We start from the raw sequence: 20,474 nt of genomic DNA, 5'->3' as shown, positions 1-20,474 counted from the left end.
TTTAGCGCAATTGTACAATCTGTTTTGGTGTTATTTAATCATACTATAATAAAAGACGTTCAAGTGGAGGAAATTCATAAGCATAAAGATTTGGTATTATTTAATCATACTTTAATTGTAAAATTTATATAAGGTAAAACATTAATGATTTTAAAATACTAATTATAAGGACTTCTTACTTAATTCAAATAAGAAAAAAAATTAATAAGTAATAAATCTGATTTAACTTAAAACTCCTAAGTATTAGCTAGGATAATAATCAAATGACTGTTTTGTCTATTATGATTTTATTTTAAAATGGTAAAAAAGATGAACGACATTTCGCTAAAGGACTTTGTGCTTTTAGGATATGCACGAGTATCATATATCAGTGTATATATAATTATGTTTGAATGATAAAATAAAATTTAGAAAATATAAACTTTTCAAATGAATATTAATCCTACTTAGTTAATAAAGTAGTGAATCGGGTAGCTAAGCATGATAAAAAAGTAACAAAGATAATATCAGAAGCTCAATTCTATTATGTATCCCCTTCTTTTGTTTTAATTTATATCAACGTGATTGTTTAGATACCATATATTCTAAAGAGGTCAGCTACAAAAAGAAAAAAATTTAGCGATGAACAACTTATCTAGTTTACAAAATAAAAATTCATCGCTAATTCTATTTAGCGACGAATTAGCTACACATTATCCAAAGATCCTACTAGCTACAAGAATTTCAAGCTAATTCTTATTTTTAGTAAATTATGTAATAAATTTTCCTAATAATATTATTAGTTTCATTTTTACAAAAAACAAAAGTATTTTTCATCTATTTAACGGGAATATGCATTAAATTTAAATGATATTTCTAGCTTGGTTCTAAAAATATTTCACAAATAAATCAGTACTATTTTTTCCAATAATAATTATTATTTCAAAACCTAATGGTAGATATTCTTTGTGGCATGTCGTAGTTAATCTTAGGAGTAGAAAAATGGACTTAACCACCAAGCTTCTAAAAAAACATGATTTAAATTTTGACAACAGCAAATTATTCATATGAAAGGAAAATAAAGAGATAAAGTTGGTATCATATGATTAAATATAAGGACAAAGAACAAAAAAATAACACAAATCGTGGAAAAGATACTTTCCTCCTAAGTTTTTTAATATATTTTTTATTTTCTTAATATTTTGTGTCTTTATTAGGAAAAGATCTCCAACAAAAAATTATATTGGAAAATAATTTATTTGATTTTGAACTCCTAAATATTAGGTAAGATTTTTTATTTTACAACTTTATCCAATGTAAAATATAGTTTTAAATGGTAAAAATGGCGAAAGGCATTTAATTAAGAGCCTTCGTGCTTTTAATATAATATAGATTATAATATTAATGTGATGACCCAAAAGGTCATCACTTGTGTTGCAATAAAATTCTACGTTCCGAGGCCTTAAAACCCTCCCTTACTACCACCTCAATGTGCGTGCGCAGTCCAGGCGCGTAGCCGGAAAGCTTAAATGTGAAAATCTGTGAAAAATGATAAGTTTTGACTGTAAAATGAATAAATTTGACTTCGGTCAACGTTTTAGGTAAACGGACCCGGACCCATAATTTGACGGTCTCGGAGGGTCCGTAGGAAAATATGGGACTTGGACGTATGCCCGGAATCGGATTCCGAGGTCCCAAGCCCGAGAAATGAATTTTTTTAAAGAAAATTATTTTGTGAAATTGTTTAAAGAAATTTGAAATGAAATTTGCTTAAAACATGATGGTATCTGGCCCATATTTTGGTTCCGGCGCCCGGTACAAGTCTTATATATGATTTAAGACGTTTCTGTGGAATTTGGTGAAAAACGGATGTCATTTGACGTGATTCGGACTTAAATTGCAAAATTGATGTTTAAAGAAGTTTTGAGAAAATTTCATTGATCTCGAGGTTTAATTTGATGTTCATGATGTTATTTTGATGATTTGATTACACGACTATGTCCGTAGGATGTTTTTGAGGTTTTGTGTACACTTCGTTTGGAGTTCCGAGGGCTCGGGTGAGTTTCGGGTAAGTTCCGGAGTGTCTTAGGCTTAAAAACATAGGTGTTGCAAGTTCAGAGAGGTGGAAGGCCTCTGAACCGACCAGTGCGGTCCGCACAAAAAGGAATGCTGCCGCGGAGGGGCTTGTGTAGCCGCACTGGATTTGTGCGGACCGCGGTGAGGGCCTGTGCGGCCGCACTAGTTTTGGGGCGGTCCGCAGTGAAGAGCAATTCACTGGTCCGACTTCGGAAGCCTATATCTTTTGATCTACAAGGAATTTTTAGATGATTAAAAAAATGAAAGTTGTAGCCCTTCGTGTCTAGTTTCCTGAAATGTAAATAAATTACAATTTGGACATCTATAGAGAAAGTTATAACCAAAATACTAAGACTTGTCACTGCAGAACACAGGAAGCCTGTGGGGCCGCGGTTGATTTTGTACGGTCCGCACAGGGCATTTGAGGGCAGTATATTTAGACGGTATTTTCAGTAATTTTTCATTTTTTAAGACCCCAAAAACATAAGAGGCGATTTTTGAAACAACCTTTCTTCTCCAAATCAATTTAAGTCGTTTTTAGCTAGTTTTTTTCGATCATTAACATCTTTTAACATGATTTCAACTTCAAATCAATGATTTTCATGGGAGAAATTGGGTGTTTTGGGTAGAACCTAGGTTTTTCAAAAATTGGGGATTTGGACCTCGATTTGAGGTCCAATTTCAAAACAAATTACATATTTGAGCTCGTAGGGGAATGGGTAATCGGGTTTTGGTTCGAACCTCGGGTTTTGACTATGTAGGCCCGGGGGCGATTTTGACTTTTTGGATAAAACTTTGGAAAATCCATTTTCACGTATTCAAATTGATTTATATAGTGTTTATTGATGGAATTAAGTAACTTTACGAGCGAATTGGTGGTGGAATCAAGGGGTAAAACTATAATTGAATCGCGAATTGTGTTTGTGAAATCGAGGTAAGTGTTTGGTTTATCCTTAGCTTGAGGGATTTGGAGTTGTGTCCTATTTGCTATTTGCTTCTAGATGAGTACGACGTATAGGCATGGTGACGAGTATTTATACGTTGGTATCAAGCATGACCGTGAGTCTTATATTGTGATTTTCATGACTTCGTTGTATTATTCATGCCTTGGTGAAGATTTCTATTTGTTGTGTAAAGTTGTGGAAAAGAATTGTGACCTATGAACATTGAGGAGCAATGGCCCCAGTTGTATAACGAATTGTGAAAGCATAAGTGATAATTGAAACTCTAGAGTATTGGTTCGAGTTGTGAAGTGAATTGTAAAGTAAAAGTGAGAAAGAGAAGAGATCATTATGTTGCCCCCTTGTCGGGCTATTGTTGAGCTGTAGTTCCCTTGCATTGTGTTCTTAATTAATATTACAGATGGTTAGGTTGATGATTCTTGTGTTAGGTGTTGTACCAAGTTTGGTTATAGCTGAGGTAGTTAGGTGTTGTAACAAGTTTGGTTATAGCTGAGGTAGTTAGATGTTGTAACAAGTTTGCTTATAGCTGAGGTAGTTAGATGTTGTAACGAGTTTGGCTATAGCTAAGGTAGTTAGGTGTTGTAACGAGTTTGGTTATAGCTGAGGTAGTTAGATGTTGAAACAAATTTGGTTATAGCTATTTCTCCCTTACTGGGATATTGTTTGTTGATATTATTGTTCCCTTGTCGGGATTTCTTGTGATTGTTGTTGGCTTGTACATGGGAGCAAGTGGTACGCCTACCACAAGATATAATAAAATGGGAGCGGGTGGTACGCCTACCATAAGACATAATGAAATGGGAGTGGGTGGTACGCCTACCACAAGATATAATGAAATGGGAGCGAGTGGTACGCCTACCACAAGAAATAATAAAATGGGAGCGGGTGGTACGCCTACCACGAGATAAATGAAATGGGAGTGGGTGGCACGCCTGCCACGAGATACAGAAAATGAGATCGGGTTGCACGCCTGCAACAAGATATGAAAAGAAAGTGAAATCCGCCTTTGTTTTCTTATTCTTGTTAGTGGTTGGATTTTGATTCCTTGTAGTTCTCTTGATATTCTGTTTTTACCTGTTATTCCCCGACGCATGTTTCCCCCTCCCATCTTTACTTGTTTATTTCCGTATTCCTTTTCCGTTATATATATATATATATATATATATATATTTGAAATGCACAAGTTTATTTGGAGTCTGGTCCTAGCCTCGTCACTACCTCACCGGGGTTAGGCCAGGCACTTACCAGCACATGGGGTCAATTGTGCTGATACTACACTCTGTACTCTTTTGTGCAAACCTCAGTGTTGTATACTTCGGACCGCAATGAGATTGTTGATTCTTGTTCATCAGACGACCTGAGGTAGACATGCAGGCGTCCGTAGGCCTTGGCGTCTCCTTCCATCTACTTTCCTGTTTCTTACATGTATTTCCAGAGATTGTGTTGTATTTAATTCTTTCAGACCTTTATTTGTAGTATTCTTAGACCGTCTGTGAAACTGTGACACCAGTTCTGGGTAGTCGAGACTCAAACAGTTGTATTAGACATTCATGTTCAGATGGCTTATTGTTTTCGTTCGCTTATGTTATATTCCGTTGTTTAAATGTTATTTCTTCGTAATTGTTAAAGAGAATAAAGTTGGTAAAAAGATAGATGGTTCAATAATTGGCTTGCCTAGATCACATTAGTAGGCGCCATCACGACCCCCGGGTGAAAAATCCGGGTCGTGATAAGTTGGTATCAGAGCTCTAGGTTACAAGGGTCTCACAGTTCACTGACAAGCTTAGTAGAGTCTGAGGGATCGGTACAGAGACGTCTGTATTTATCCCCTAGATGCTACAGAGTTAGGAAAAGTTTCACTTCTATTCTTCCCTGTCGTGCGATTTTTGTTCTCTCAATGCTAAATTGAAACCTCTACTCTTGTCCTTTTGCAAATGGCGAGGTCATGTACTGCTTCTTTGGTCGAGCAGCAGCACGGACCGATGATAGATCAACTACGTCTTCCGGGGCTTTATGGAGGTTGGATAAGTTTCACCAAGTTCTTCACTACTATATTCAGCGGTGCATCTACTGTGGATCCCTAGGATTATCTAGACAACTGTCATGAGGTTCTCAGGAACATGGGGATCGTGGAGGCCAATGGGGTCGATTTTGCCACTTTTCGCTTGTCTGGATCTGCCAAGACTCGGTGAAGGAATTTCTATTTTGCTATACCAGCCGGATCGCCAGCTTTGACTTGGGAGCAATTCACGCAGTTATTTCTGAAGAAATTTCGCCCCATCACTCAGAGAGAGGTGTATCGGAGGCAGTTTGAGCATCTCCAACAGGGTTCTATAACTTTTACTGGGTACAAGATCAGATTCAGACTTGGCTCGTCATGCACCTATCATACTTCCCACTGTGAGAGAGAGTGAGGAGGTTCATTGAGGGACTCGTCCAGCCCGCTCAGTTAGATGGAGGTAGAGGTAGAGGTATTAGAGGTGGAGGTAGAGATGCTAGAGGTGGAGGTATAGGTATTAGAGGTGGAGGTGCAGGTACTATTCTAGTTTGTGGTAGAGAAGTTTTAGTTTTATTTTGCGTCGTATCTGATCATGCCTAGTGATCCTTTGAGTGCCCCTGTTTATGTGTTTACACCGATGGGTTATTCTATTGTGGTGGATCGTGTCCACTGTTCATGTATAGTGGTGACTGGAGGTCTTAAGACTCGTGTAGATTTGTTGCTTTTAGACATGGTCGATTTCGATGTTATATTGGGGATGGACTGGTTATCACCTTATCATGCTATCTTGGACTTTCATGCCAAGACTGTGACCTTAGCTTTACCGGGTTTGCCTCGTTCAGAGTGGAGAGGGACTCCTGGTCATTCTACCCGTAGTGTTATCTCTTATGTGAAGGCTCGTCGTATGGTCGAGAAGGGGTGTTTGGCATATTTGGCATATGATCGTGATTTTAGTGCTGAGGTTCCCTCTATTGATTCTGTGCCTGTTGTTCGTGAGTTTTCTGAGGTATTCCCTTCAGACTTGCCGGGTATGCCACCAGACAGGGATATTGATTTTTGCATTGATTTGGCTCCGGACACTCAGCCCATTTCTATCTCGCCGTATCATATGGCCCCACCGGAGTTGAAAGAATTGAAGGAACAGTTGCAACGTTTGCTTGAGAAGGGTTTCATTAGACCTAGTATTTTGCCTTGGGGTGCACCGGTGCTATTTGTTAAGAAGAAGGATGGGTCGATGAGAATGTGTATTTATTATCGGCAGATGAACAAGGTTAGAATCAAGAATAAGTATCCATTGTCGAGGATTGATGATTTGTTTGATCAGCTTCAGGGTGCCAAGGTATTTTCGAAGATTGACTTGAGATCTGGCTACCATCAGTTGAGGATTAGAGCATCTGAAGTCCCTAAGACAGCTTTCCGCACTCGGTACGGGCATTATGAGTTCTTGGTTATGTCATTCGGGTTGACAAATGCCCCAGCAGCTTTTATGGATTTGATGAACCGAGTGTTCAGGCCTTATTTGGATTCGTTCGTGATAGTCTTCATTGATGATACTTTGATATATTCCTGCAGCCGGGAGGAGCACGAGCAGCATCTTAGAGTGGTTCTTCAGACCTTGAGGGATAGTCAGTTATATTTTAAGTTCTCGAAGTGTGAGTTCTGGTTGATTTTGGTTGCATTCCTGGGTCATGTTGTACCAGCAGAGGGTATTTAGGTTGATCTGAAGAAGATTGAGGCAGTCAAGAACTGGCCTAGACCAGCATCAGCTACAGAGATTCGAAGTTTCTTGGGATTGGCAGGCTACTATCGTCGGTTCGTGGAAGGGTTTTCATCTATCGCAGCCCCGATGACCAGGTTGACCCAGAAGGGTGCCCAGTTCAAACGGTCGGACAAGTGTGAGGCAAGCTTTCAGAAGCTCAAGACAGCTCTGACTACGGCACCGGTGTTAGTTTTGCCCACAGGTTCAGGGCCTTATACAGTTTATTGTGATGCATCTCGTATTGGACTTGGTGTGGTGTTGATGCAGGATGACAAGGTCATTGCCTATGCTTCGCGGCAGTTAAAGATTCATGAGAAGAACTTTTCGGTTCATGATTTGGAGTTGGCAGCCATTGTTCACGCATTGAAGATTTGGAGGCATTATCTGTATGGTGTGGCATGTGAAGTGTTCACGGATCACAAGAGTCTTCAGTATTTCTTCAAGTAAAAAGGGTTGAATTTAAGGTAGAGGAGGTGGTTGGAGTTGTTGAAGGATTATGATATCACTATCTTATATCACTCGGGAAAGTCTAATGTGGTGGCCGATACCTTGAGTAGGAAGTCAGCCAGTATGGGCAGTCTTGCTTATATTCTGGTCGGTGAGAGGCCACTTTCTTTGGATGTTCAGGCCTTGGCCAATCGGTTCGTGAGGTTAGATATTTTTGAGCCTAGTTGGGTATTAGCTTGCACGGTCGCTCGTTCTTCTTTATTGGAGCGTGTCCATGATCGGCAGTATGATGATCCCCATTTGTGTGTCCTTAGAGACATGGTGTAGCGCGGAGGTTCCAAGCAGGTTACCTTCGATAATTATGGAGTTTTAAGATTGCAGGGTCGAGTTTGTGTGCCTAATGTGGATGGGCTTCGGGAGTTGATTTTAGAGGAGGGTACATTATCCATCTGAGAGGTTAGCTGAGATCTATATCCGGGAGATTGTTCGTCTTCATGGCGTGCCTGTGTCTATAATTTCGGACCGAGGTACGCAGTTTACCTTGCGTTTCTGGAGAGCAGTTCAGCAAGAGTTGGGCACACGGGTTGAGTTGAGCACAACATTTCATCCTCAGACGGATGGGCAGTCCAAGCGAACTATTCAGATTTTGGAGGATATGCTCCGAGCTTGTGTCATTGACTTTGGAGGCTCGTGGGATCAGTTTTTGCCTTTAGTAGAGTTTGCCTACAACAACAGCTACCAGTCGAGTATCCAGATGGCTCCTTATGAGGCTTTATATGGTAGGTGGTGTCGGTCTCCGGTAGGATAGTTTGAGCCGGGGGAGGCTCGGTTGTTGGGTACGGATCTGGTTCAGGAGGCCTTGGACAAGGTCAAGATTATTCAGGATAGGCTTCGTACAACTCAGTCCAGGCAAAAGAGTTATACAGACCGCAAGGTTCGAGATGTGCCTTTTATGGTCGGTGAGCGGGTATTGCTCCGAGTGTCGCCTATGAAGGGCGTGATGATATTTGGGAAGAAGGGCAAGCTTAGCCCTAGGTTCATTGGCCCGTTTGATATTCTTAATCTAGTGGGAGAGGTGGCTTATAGACTTGCTTTGCCGCCGAGCTTATCAGCCGTGCATTAGTGTTTCATGTGTCCATGCTTCGGAAGTATCACGGCAATCCATCCCATGTGTTAGATTTCAGCACTGTCCAGTTGGAAAAGGACTTGTCTTATGAGGAGGAGCCGGTAGCTATTCTAGATCGGCAGGTTCGTCAGTTGATATCGAAGAGTTTTCCTTCTGTTCGTGTTCAATGGAGAGGTCAGACTCCTGAGGCATCGACCTGGGAGTCCGAGCCCGATATGCGGAGCTGTTATCCCTATCTTTTCCCTGACTCAGGTACTTCCTTCTTCTGTCCGTTCGAGGATGAATGGATGTTTTAGAGGTGGAGAATGGGATGACCTAAAAGGTCATCACTTGTGTTGCAATAAAATTCTACATTCCAAGGCCTTAAAAACCTCACTTAGCACCACCTCGATTTGTGTACGCAGTCCGAGCGCGTAGCCGAAAAGCTTAAATGTGAAAATCTGTGAAAAATGATAAGTTTTGACTGTAAAATGAATAAATTTGACTTTGGTCAACGTTTTGGGTAACGGACTCGGACCCGTGAATTGACGGTCCTAGAGGATCCGTAGGAAAATATGAGACTTGGGCGTATGCTCGGAATCGGATTCCGAGGTCCTAAGCCCGAGAAATGAATTTTTTTTAAAGAAATTATTTTCTGAAATTGTTTAAAGAAATTTGAAATGAAATTTGCTTAGAACATGATGGTATCGGGCCCGTATTTTGATTTTGGCGCCCGATAAAAGTCTTATATATGATTTAAGACATTTCTGTGAAATTTTGTGAATAAACAGATGTCATTTGACGTGATTCGGACTTAAATTGCAAAATTGATGTTTAAAGAAGATTTGAGAAAATTTCATTGATCTCGAGGTTTAAGTTGATGTTCATGATATTATTTTGATGATTTGATTACACGAATAAGTCCGTAGGATATTTTTGAGATTTTGTGTACACTTGGTTTGGAGTTCTGAGGGCTTGGGTGAGTTTCGGGTAGGTTCTGGGATGTCTTAGGCTTAAAAACATAGGTGTTGCAGGTTCAGAGAGGTAGAAGGCCTCTGAACCGACCAGTGCGGTCTGCACAAAAAGGAATGCTGCCGCGGAGGGGATTGTGTGGCCGCACTAGATTTTGTGTGGACCGCAGTGAGGGCCTGTGCGGCCGCACTAGTTTTGATGCGGTCCGCGGTGAAGAGCAATTCACTGGTCCGACTTCGGAAGCCTATATCTTTTGATCTACAAGGAATTTTGAGATAATTCAAAAACGAAAGTTGTAGCCCTTCATGTCTAATTTCCATAAAGGTAAATAAATCACAATTCGGGCATCTGTAGTGAATGTTATAAACAAAATACTAAGACCTGTTACTGCAGAACACAGGAAGCCGGTACGGCCGCGGTTGATTTTGTGCGGTCCACACAGGGCAATATATTTAGACGGTATTTTCAGTTATTTTTCATTTTTTAAGTCCCCAAAAACATAAGAGGCGATTTTTCAAACAACCTTTCTTCTCCAAATCAATTGTAAGTCATTTTTAACTAGTTTTCTTCAATCATTAACATCTTTTAATATGATTTCAACTTCAAATCAATGATTTTCATAGGGGAAATTGGGTGTTTTGGGAAGAACCTAGGTTTTTCAAAAATTGAGGATTTGAAACTCGATTTGAGGTCCGATTTCAAAACAAATTACATATTTGAGTTCGTGGGGGAATGGGTAATCGGGTTTTGGTTCGAACCTCGGGTTTCAACTATGTGGGCCCGGGGGAAATTTTGCTTTTTGGGTAAAACTTTGGAAAATTTATTTTCATGCATTCAAATTGATTCATTTAGCGTTTATTGATGTAATTAAGTAACTTGTGACTAGATACGAGCGAATTGGTGGTGTAATCAAGGGATAAAGCTATAATTGAATCGCAAATTGTGTTCGTGGTATCGAGGTAAGTGTTTAGTCTAACCATAGCTTGAGGGATTAGGAGTTGTGTCCTATTTGCTATTTGCATCTTATTGAGTACGACGTATAGACATAGTGACGAATATCTATATGTTGGTGTCAAGCATGACCGTGGGTCTTATATTGTGATTTTCATGACTTCGTTGTATTATTCATGCCTTGGTGAAGATTTCCATTTGTTTAAAGTTGTGGAAAAGAACTGTGACCTATGAACATTGAGGAGCGTTGGATCCAGTTGTATAACGAATTGTGAAAGTATAAGTGATAATTGAAACTCTAGAGTATTGGTTCGAGTTATGAAGTGAATTGTGAAGTAAAAGTGAGAAAGAGAAGAGATCATTGTGTTGCCCCCTTGCCGGGCTATTATTGAGTTGTGGTTCCCTTGCATTGTGTTCTTAATTGATATTACGGATGTTTAGGTTGATGATTCTTCTGTTAGGTATTGTAACAAGTTTGGTTATAGCTGAGGTAGTTAGATGTTGTAACGAGTTTGGTTATAACTGAGGTAGTTAGGTGTTGTAACGAGTTTGGTTATAGCTGAGGTAGTTAGGTGTTGTAACGAGTTTGGTTATAGCTGAGGTAGTTAGATGTTGTAACGAGTTTGGTTATAGCTATATCTCTCTTGTCGAGATATTGTTTGTTGATATTATTATTCCCTTGCCGAGATTTTTTGTGATTATTGTTGGCTTGTACATGGGAGCGGGTGGTACGCCTACCATACGATATAATGAAATGGGAGTGGGTGGTACGCCTACCACAAGATATAATAAAATGGGAGCGGGTGGTACGCCTACCACAAGATATAATGAAATGGGAGCGGGTGGTACGCCTACCACAATAAATAATGAAATGAGAACGGGCGGTACGCCTACCACAAGATAAATGAAATGGGAGCAGGTGGTACGCCTGCCACGAGATACAGGAAATGGGATCGAGTTGCACGCCTGCAACAAGATATGAAAAGAAAGTGAAATCCGCCTTTGTTTTCCTTATTCTTGTTAGTGGTTGGATTTTGATTCCTTATAGTTCTCTTGATATTCTGTTTTTACCTGTTATTCCCCGAAGCATGTTTCCCCCTCCTATCTTTACTTGTTTATTTTCGTATTCCTTTTCCGCTATATATATTCGAAATGCTTAGGTTTATCTGGAGTTTGGTCCTAGCTTCATCACTACCTCGCCGGGGTTAGGTCAGGCACTTACCAGCACATGGGGTCGGTTGTGCTGATACTACACTCTGCACTTTTTTGTGTAGACCTCAGTGTTGTAGACTTCAGACCATAGTGATATTGTTGATTCTTGTTCATCAGGCAACCCGAGGTAGCCATGTAGGCGTCTGTAGGACTCGGCGTCTCCTTCCATCTACTTTCCTGTTTCTTACATGTATTTTCAGAGATAGTGTTGTATTTAATTCTTTCATACCTTTATTTGTAGTATTTTTAGACCGTTTGTAAAACTGTGACACCAGTTCTGGGTAGTCGAGAATCAAATAGTTGTATTAGACATTCATGTTGAGATGGCTTATTATTTTCGTCCGCTTATGTTATATTGCGTTGTTTAAATGTTATTTCTTCGTAATTGTTAAATAGAATAAAATTGGTAAAAAGATAGATGGTTTAATAATTGGCTTGCCTTGCTCATATTAGTAGGCGCCATCACGACCCCCGAGGTAGGAAATCCGGGTCGTGACAATTAAAGAGCATGATTTCTAGTGAGATAGTGGTTATAAATTGGCAAGAAAGTTGTCATACTTTGGTGTAACTCATGAAACCACTAATGCCACACTAAAGCTTATATTTTGTAACCAGCAACCTATGTCCTACTATTTTATTAACCCACTATGTTATTATTTACTTCAAGGAAGAGATTCTACACCGATAAATTGTGATGTTTCTTCTTTGTGTTAGTATGAGAAAAGTGTTATGGTGTACACGAAAATGGTGTAGTTGGTATTCTTAAAAAGATAGTTAAGAGAAAAAGAAAATCTAAGTCTCGAACTTTTTCTCTACAAAAGAGAATATTATTTTTGTTGAAGTAAGGTGTTCATTTTTGGTGGAGTTTCGGACTCAACAACTTGTCCAGTGTTTGTTCAAGTCATACGACGTAACTTTGAGAGTTCTTGATGAAAATGTTGAGTTTTGAGGTTTAATTCATGATTTTACATGTTATTTCGATGATGTTATCGAACGAGAAGGTCCATGCAATATTTTTGAGGTTGTGTGTATATTTGGTTTGGAGCCCCGAGGGCTCGGGTAAATTTCGGGTAGGTTCCGGGGTGTCTTAGGCTTAAACATGGCTTTTGGATGTTCAGAAAAAAAAAACTGTAGTTCTCTAAACCTGCTAGTGCGGTCTGCACTGGTTTTGTGTTGTCCGCACAGGTTCACTAGTGACTGTGCGGCCGCAGTTGATTTTGTGCGGTCCGCACAACGAGTCTGAGAGGTTGTGCGACCGCAGTTGATTTTGTGCGGTCCGCACAGGGAGTCTGAGAGGCTGTGTGGCCGCAGTTGATTTTGTGCGGTCCGCATAGAAGGTCTGAGAGGAGTATATTAAGACGGGATTTTCAGTTATTTATCATTTTTCAAAACCCCAAAAACATAAGAGGCGATTTTTCAAACAACCTTTCTTCTCTAAAACGTTGGTAAGTGATTTCTAACTCATTTTCTTTACTCCTTAACATCTTTTAACATGATTTCAACTCAAAATCAATGATTTTTATGGGGGAAATTGGTGTTTTGGGTAGAACCTAGGTTTTTCAAGAATTGAGGATTTGGACCTCGATTTGAGGTCCGATTTCAAAATAAATTATATATTTGAGTTTGTGGGGGAATGGGTAATCAGGTTTTGGTTCGAACCTCTAGTTTTGACCATGTGGGCCCGGGGGCGATTTTTGATTTTTGGGTAAAACTTTACAAAATTCATTTTCATGCATTGGGGTTGATTCATTTAGCGTTTATTGACGTAATTAAGTAACTTTTGACTAGATACGAGTGAATTGGTGGTGGAATAAAGGGGTAAAGCTATAGTTGAATCGTGGATTGTGTTCGTGGCATCGATGTAAGTGTTTGGTCTAACCTTAGCTTGAGGGATTAGGAGTTGTGTCTTATTTGCTAAATGCTAAATGTGGAGTACAACGTATAGGCATGGTGACGAGTATCTATACATTGGTGTCAAGCTTGCTCGTGAGTCTTGTATTATAATTGTTATGACTCTGTTGTGGTTTATTGCTCTTCATATGTTATTATCACCATTGTTCCCTTGTCGGGATGTTTGTTTGATATCAATAATCCTTTGCCGGGATATTTGTTTTGATAGTATTGTTCCCTTGCCGAGATGTTGTTGAATATTAATGTTTCCTTGCCGGGAAGTTGTTATATTACTCTTGTTCCCTTGCTGGAATTCCTTGTGATTTTTGTTGGCTTGTAACTGGGAGCGGGTGGTACGCCTACCACCAGATATAATGAAATGGGAGTGGGTGGTACGCCTACCACAAGATATAATGAGATGGGAGCGGATGGTACGCCTACCATAAGATATAATGAAATGGGAGCGGGTGGTACGCCTACCACAAGATATAATGAAATGAGAGCGGGTGGTATGTCTACCACAAAAGATAAATGAAATCGGAGCTGGTGGCATGCCTGTCACGAGATAAATGAAATGGGAGCGGGTGGTACGCCTCCCACGAGATACGGGAAATGGGATCGGGTTGCACCCCTACAACAAGATGTGAAAAAAAAGTGAAATCTGTCTTTGTTTTCCTTACTCTTGTTAGTGATTGATTTTAAATCCTTTATAATTCTCTTGATATTCTGTTTTACCTGTTATTCCCCGAAGTATGTTTCCCCCTCCTATCTTTATTTGTTTATTTCTGTATTTCTTTTTTGCTATATATATATTTGAACTACACAGGTTTATTTGGTAGTCTGGTATTAGCCTCATCACTACTTCGTCGGGGTTAGGCTGGAAACTTACCAGCACATGGGGTCGGTTGTGCTGATACTACACTCTGCACTATGTGCAGATCCCAGAACAGCTCTTGGACCATAGTTGGAGGCTACCTTCAGTCCACGTGAAGATCCAAGGTAGACCTGCAGGCGTCCGTAGGCCCTGGCGTCTCCCTCTATCCCTATTTCTTGTTTCATTTTCCTTTTATTTAGAAACAGTGTACTATTATTTCTTCAGACTTTGTATGTAGCAATCTTAGATAGTCTGGACACTGTGACACCATGTTTTGGGTGCTTCAGGTTTTAAGAATTGTAACAGATGCAGATTTTAGATATTTAATTGTTATCTTCCACTTAATTATTTAAAGTTCCGCTGTTTTCATGTTTTCGTCTTATATTTGTCAAAAAAGAAATAATTGGCCAAGGAAGTAATTAGGTTAAAGGTTTGGCTTGCCTAGCTCCCATTAGTAGGTGTCATCACGACTCCCGAGGGTGAAAAATCCGGGCGTGACACTAGAGATCCTATAACCAGGTTCAATGGGAAGAACGAATCATATGATGGCTTGGGTTGAAATGCACTATTATATTTGTTATTGTTTTGTCCCTATAGTGAGAGTGCATTTATCCTTTAATGATTTGTGAGGTTGAGTTTTATTAACTCTTAATGAAAATATGTAGCTCGTATGAGTGGGGTGTTAGAGTTACAGGAACACCCTTGATAAATTTTACCTATTGTAAGCACGTGATTTTTGCTTTACGAGCAATCGCTCCAAAAGAAAATAAAAATAGTAACAAATGGTTTCGCTGTACAATTGTTCGAGTTTTCGTGACATGTGTTGTTAGTCATTTGTGGATCTGTCCATTTTTGCATTTAATCATTAACAAACAAAATATGTATGTCAGGATGATTAAACCATAATTCGGTCAGTAAAAGAAAATTCAAAAAATAGATATATATGTGTGCATCGTTTGTTCTAGGTTTTTAACTTACTTAAATAATTTTGTGATAATTGTGTTAAAATGTTGCATTGTTGTTTAGTTTTAATTTCGTTATTTATTATTTTTATTTTTGTTTTAAAAGAAAAAATGAAATTAGAAGACAAAAGTGAAGGAAATCGGTTTGGGCCAAAAATTAAACAAAATAACAGGCCCAACCAGCACTCAGGCCCAGTCCAAATCCGGCTGCCCAGGCATCTCCTGAAACGGCATCGTTTCAGGCCAATCCATCTCAGCCGTTCCAATCAATCCAATCCAACGGTCCAGGATCACTTTCAATAACCCAGGTTCAAACCCGACCCAAATCTGACCCAACCCCTCACTTAAACCAAACGACCCCGTTTAACTACCAAACGACCCCGTCTCAGTTCTCACCCTCAGATCCAAGCCGTTGAGATCATCTGATCTAACGGCTCAGATCCAATCCCATAGACCATATATAAACCTTCCCTTACACCCACGCCTCCTATACCAACACCCCACCCCTTCGTCCCCAAGTCGAACCCGGAACTCCCATTAGAAACCCTAGCCGCCTTCGTCTCCCTCGCCATTAAAGCCGGCGGCACGAACGCCGGTGACCACCTCCTGAACACCCTAAGACCCCCTCACTCCCCTGAACATGGATCTGTTACCCTCTTGCCTCGAATCACCTTCCCTCGTCTCGAATCTTCGTTTGAAGATTTGAGTCGAACCCGGACCTATGCCAAACCACTCCATCTTCATACCAGACATTCCCCTGACCTTCCTCGTGACCAAACCAAACTTGGTTTGGTCCGAATCTACCCACAACTTCCTAAAAATCAGATCTGGAAATCCAGACCTTAGAACACATGCACCTGGGGAATCCGGCCGGTCTGGACAAGGGTTTGAGGTCTAAAAGACCTTAATCAAGGTGTTCTCATGTGAGAACACCCTGATTAAAGTTTGTTCGGCCTCAAGAGTTCGAAGTTGAATCAGAATTTGGGTCGTTTTGATTTCAAACCTTTTTGGGTAAGTTTTCCTTTCTTTCGTTTTAGTTCTAATTAAGTTGTCAGCATATTCCGTTGTGTTTGTTTGTTATGTTGTTATTTTTCATTCGGATTTATTTCATCTCTGTAAAGACCTTTTATTTGGTCGATGGTTTTTGTGTATGATTAGAATGCATCCTATGATAAGCATGTCCGATTAATATAGTCGTCACATGAATAACTTATATAGGTTCCTAGTGACTGACCAAGTTGTCCGAAGCCCTTTAGGTCCCCGTATGTGTTGTTTATTTGAACGACTGATTATTACCTGTTATAATTAGTATAGTCGACTCGATAAATGTCGTCGATTAGTTTTCTATAACTAATGAATCAAACGAGCTAATAATGTCGCATGACTAATTGAACGTTGCCACTAACTGAATGCCCCAGCATTGTTTAAAATGGTTTGTTTGCATTGTAAAAATGACTGAAAAGGTTCAGCCCAGGCAGCCTTGAATTCGAACTTTCATCAGTTCAAAACTGCCCTGATGCTGCAATAGGCAGGGCAGTAATAATCAAGGTTAAGCAGGGGTGTTCTGGGGTGTCAAAAAGGACAGAAAGATTAGTTTAAATGAAGCTGACAAGTAGGGTACTAATTAAGATTAAACTAATACTAATGGGAAACAAGACACAAGGGTATGGGGCTTAAAATGAATAAATAAAATGAGCCCATAATTCTGGATTAAACAAAAACCAGGAGTGCGGAACAAAGGGGCTGGCACGCAAAGATGCTTAGGCATGGGTTTAAAGGGTATGGGCATTCTGCCAATTGGCAGGACAGGCAGCTTAGCTGCACTTGGTCTCTTTGGCTTATAAAGAGGCCATTCGAAAACAAAAAGAGGGCGGGACTTTTGGTCTTCAGAAAAAAGGGAGAATTTTGAGTCTTAAGGCTGGAATCTTTAAGTCTTAAGAAAGATTTGTGAGTTAAAAGAAAAGACTGAAAACATAAGAGATGTTCCAGTAAGACATTGCAACCAAACACTGTCTGAAAGTTGTATAAGAGTGCATTTTGGTCAAGCTGTCTTGGCCAAGTCCTGTGTTTGCACTGACTGTTGTTTGTGGTTGTCTGAACTGGTAGTTTTACTACATTTGAACCCTCAGTTACTGCTGCTATTTCCCTACTCTTTCCTGGGATTGCTGGTGTGGTACTCGACTATTTGCTGGTACACTTTTTCTGGGAAATATTGTTGGTTGTCTGAGGGCTGTGGAAAACATTTGATTGTTGGTTTGTTGCTGTATTGTTGCTGTGTGTCTGCTGCTGCTGTATTCGTGCATACTACTCAACTGATCACTTTCTTTCTTCCTTTCCTTCCTATACCAGGTACACACCCAATACACTGTCAGATGTAGCTGGAAATTTGAGCATGAATGTAAATGAAAGACCTGAAGAATTTTGTTTATATACATAGTTTGCCCTTTTAAATATCATGTAATGTAGGCAAATTTTATGCCTGTTTTGGATGTTGGAGATAGCCTTCAGGCCTGATAACTATCAATGAATGTTAGTTGAATGTTAGATTGTGCATATAGGATGGTGATAAGAGTATGCTTAAGGCAACAGGTTGTATCTCAGATTTAGTGCAATAGTGTAGTATAAGCATGTAATGCATGCCAAGCCTAAAATTCGTACACTAAATGAGTTCTTTCCTTTCCAGTAAATTGCTATATATAACTCTTAAAACCATGTCTTAAGATCAGGAACACAAATTCAGGGCCTCAACCTCACAAGGGTCGAGTTCAGGCCAAAACAGGCCAAGCCAGCCTGCTTCGAACAAGCAGTGGTCCAGGTCTGGCCAATCACACTGGGCTGGATTTGGGCCTGTGATTACTTGTTCGGACAGCCTCATTTCTGATTTTAGGCATTTCTGAATGTTGTTACAAACAACTTGCAAGCATGTAATTAATTAGGACTATCTACTGTTTTCAATTGATAAGGACAAACGCGATAAGAAACGTAGTTGCTATAGGATATCCTTTTAAAATAAGAACGAGATGAGCCTCGATGAAAATAAACAAAACGTGCAAATGCGGGGCCCTTGTTTAAATGTATATTATCGAAGCATTTAGGTTCCAGGACGGGTTGTTTAGCAAATCTCACAACCCTCCTAAAATAACAATACGATAGACTCTTTAGGACGCGCCTTAATAAACCTTACCTTCTTAAACTCGGGTGCGCACTTATGCGACCCAAATCCAATTCTCAACGGAGTCGAAATGTGTTCCTAATCACGGGTACATTGACTGTGACGTGGTTCGAGATGCATGTCCATGACGTTGCAAATTCATTAAAAATAAAGAACGAGATGAGCCTCGCCGAATAAAAATACAAATTACGGGGACCTCATTAAATATTTGCTTTAAAAATTATTTGGACTTCGGGGTGGACCGTTTAGTAAAATTCCACGGTCTTACCCAAAATAAATACGCTAGTCGCTTTAGGCGCGTCTTTAATAATTTAATTTCCTTAAACTCGGGTGCGCATTGATGTGACCCAAATCCAAATCTCAACGGAGTCAAAGTGTGTCGACGACCACGGGTACATTGATTGTAACGCGGTTCGAGATACATTTTCACAACGTTGCAATTCCTGATAAAAACAGTAAAATGATAAAAGCGTTTAAAAGTTAAATTTTGCACATAAGTTCACATTTGTATAAAATCAGATAATTAAGCCGAATATGACAGTTGAGCGACCGTGCTAGAACCACGGAACTCGGGAATGCCTAACACCTTCTCCCGGGTTAACAGAATTCCTTATCCGGATTTCTGGTACGCAGACTATAATATAGAGTCATTATTTTCCTCGATTCGGGATTAAAATTGGTGACTTGGGACACCCTAAATCTCCCAAGTGGCGACTCTGAAATAATTAAACCAATCCCGTTTCGATTGTCCTTTAATTGGAAAAACTCCTTGTACCCTCTCAGGTACGTAAAAAGGAGGTGTGACAGCTCTGGCGACTCTGCTGGGGAATTCTAGAAACCCAGAACCACTGGTTCAGGATTAAGAATTCGAGCTTAGAATAATTGTTGTTATTTGGCTTTATTTATTATCTGATTTTTACATGATATATGCTTAATGTGCTAAATGATGCTTTTACCGCTTTAATATTATCTGAATTGTGTATATAAAACTGCTACGAAACCCTTCTTTCTGAGTCTTCTGAATTTATGGTGTACACGTGCGCGTGACCCACCTTTTCTGTTAAAGTCATGCCAAATAAGACGGAGTTGGGACAAGTAACTAGGCCGGGCAGACTTTTGTGCTCCCGGTACGTTGCCCCCGCTTCGGCTCAAACTGTCCGTTTGGGTAAGCCAGGTTTAGAACAATCAACCTCAGGGTTACACTTAGAATAACTCAGCCACGCACCGGATCCCTAGTAGGAACGTTTATTTGCATCACGTGCATTTGACTTAGGGGACTCAACACAGGGGTTGGGTCTGTCTAAGATAGGTGAACCCGGAATAAAAAGACCATCCTGATGCATCCTACTTGCTATATGTGCATTCATTTGTCTCGAACATGCTTGCTGACCGGTTTAAATGAAATCATGGTAAGAGCTGAGGAATAAAACGGTTTTTTAATAAAATATAGCTCTCAAATCTTGAAATCTTGAAATAAAGGTATTTAATCTTGAAAATAGTTTGAAAATAAATTCCCGAAAAAAAAATAAAAAAAAATAGTTTTTGAAATAGTTTTTGACTGAAAATGATTGGAGTATGTTTTCAAAATGAGTCTTGACTTTATTAAATTAAAATTTCATATACAAAATGAGCACCACACAAAACCCCTCCTCCGCAAATCCAGAAGAGTTTCTATTCCAACTTCAAATGTAGTGGTGTGAATTGGGCGAAGATGGTCAAAAGTGGGTCATCAAGCATTTGGGAAATCTCCCGGACATTATGAAAGTTAAACCCCGTGAGGATCTGATTGCGGCATTAGTAACTTTTTGGGACCCTGTTCACAATGTCTTTCGTTTCTCTGACTTCGAGCTCATGCCTACATTAGAAGAGGTAGCTGGATATGTTGGTTTTGACGGAAGTTTAAGGAATCAAAGCTTGATATTCACGAAGGCTCCCTCGGTACATCGATTCTTCGGTCTTCTGAACATCAGCAGTCAAATCAGGAAAAGCAATGTCGTCAACGGATGTTGTTCTTTCAACTTTTTGTATTCAAGGTTCGGAAAGTCAGATGGGTTCGAAATTCATGAGAAAGGCCTTACTAACAAACAAGACAAAGACGCATGGCAGGTTCACCG

This window comes from Nicotiana sylvestris, chromosome 3 (assembly GCF_000393655.2).
Source record: "Nicotiana sylvestris chromosome 3, ASM39365v2, whole genome shotgun sequence".
NCBI lineage: Eukaryota > Viridiplantae > Streptophyta > Magnoliopsida > Solanales > Solanaceae > Nicotiana > Nicotiana sylvestris.
The sequence above is the reverse complement of the archived record's forward strand: the minus strand, read 5'-3'. Positions refer to the sequence as shown.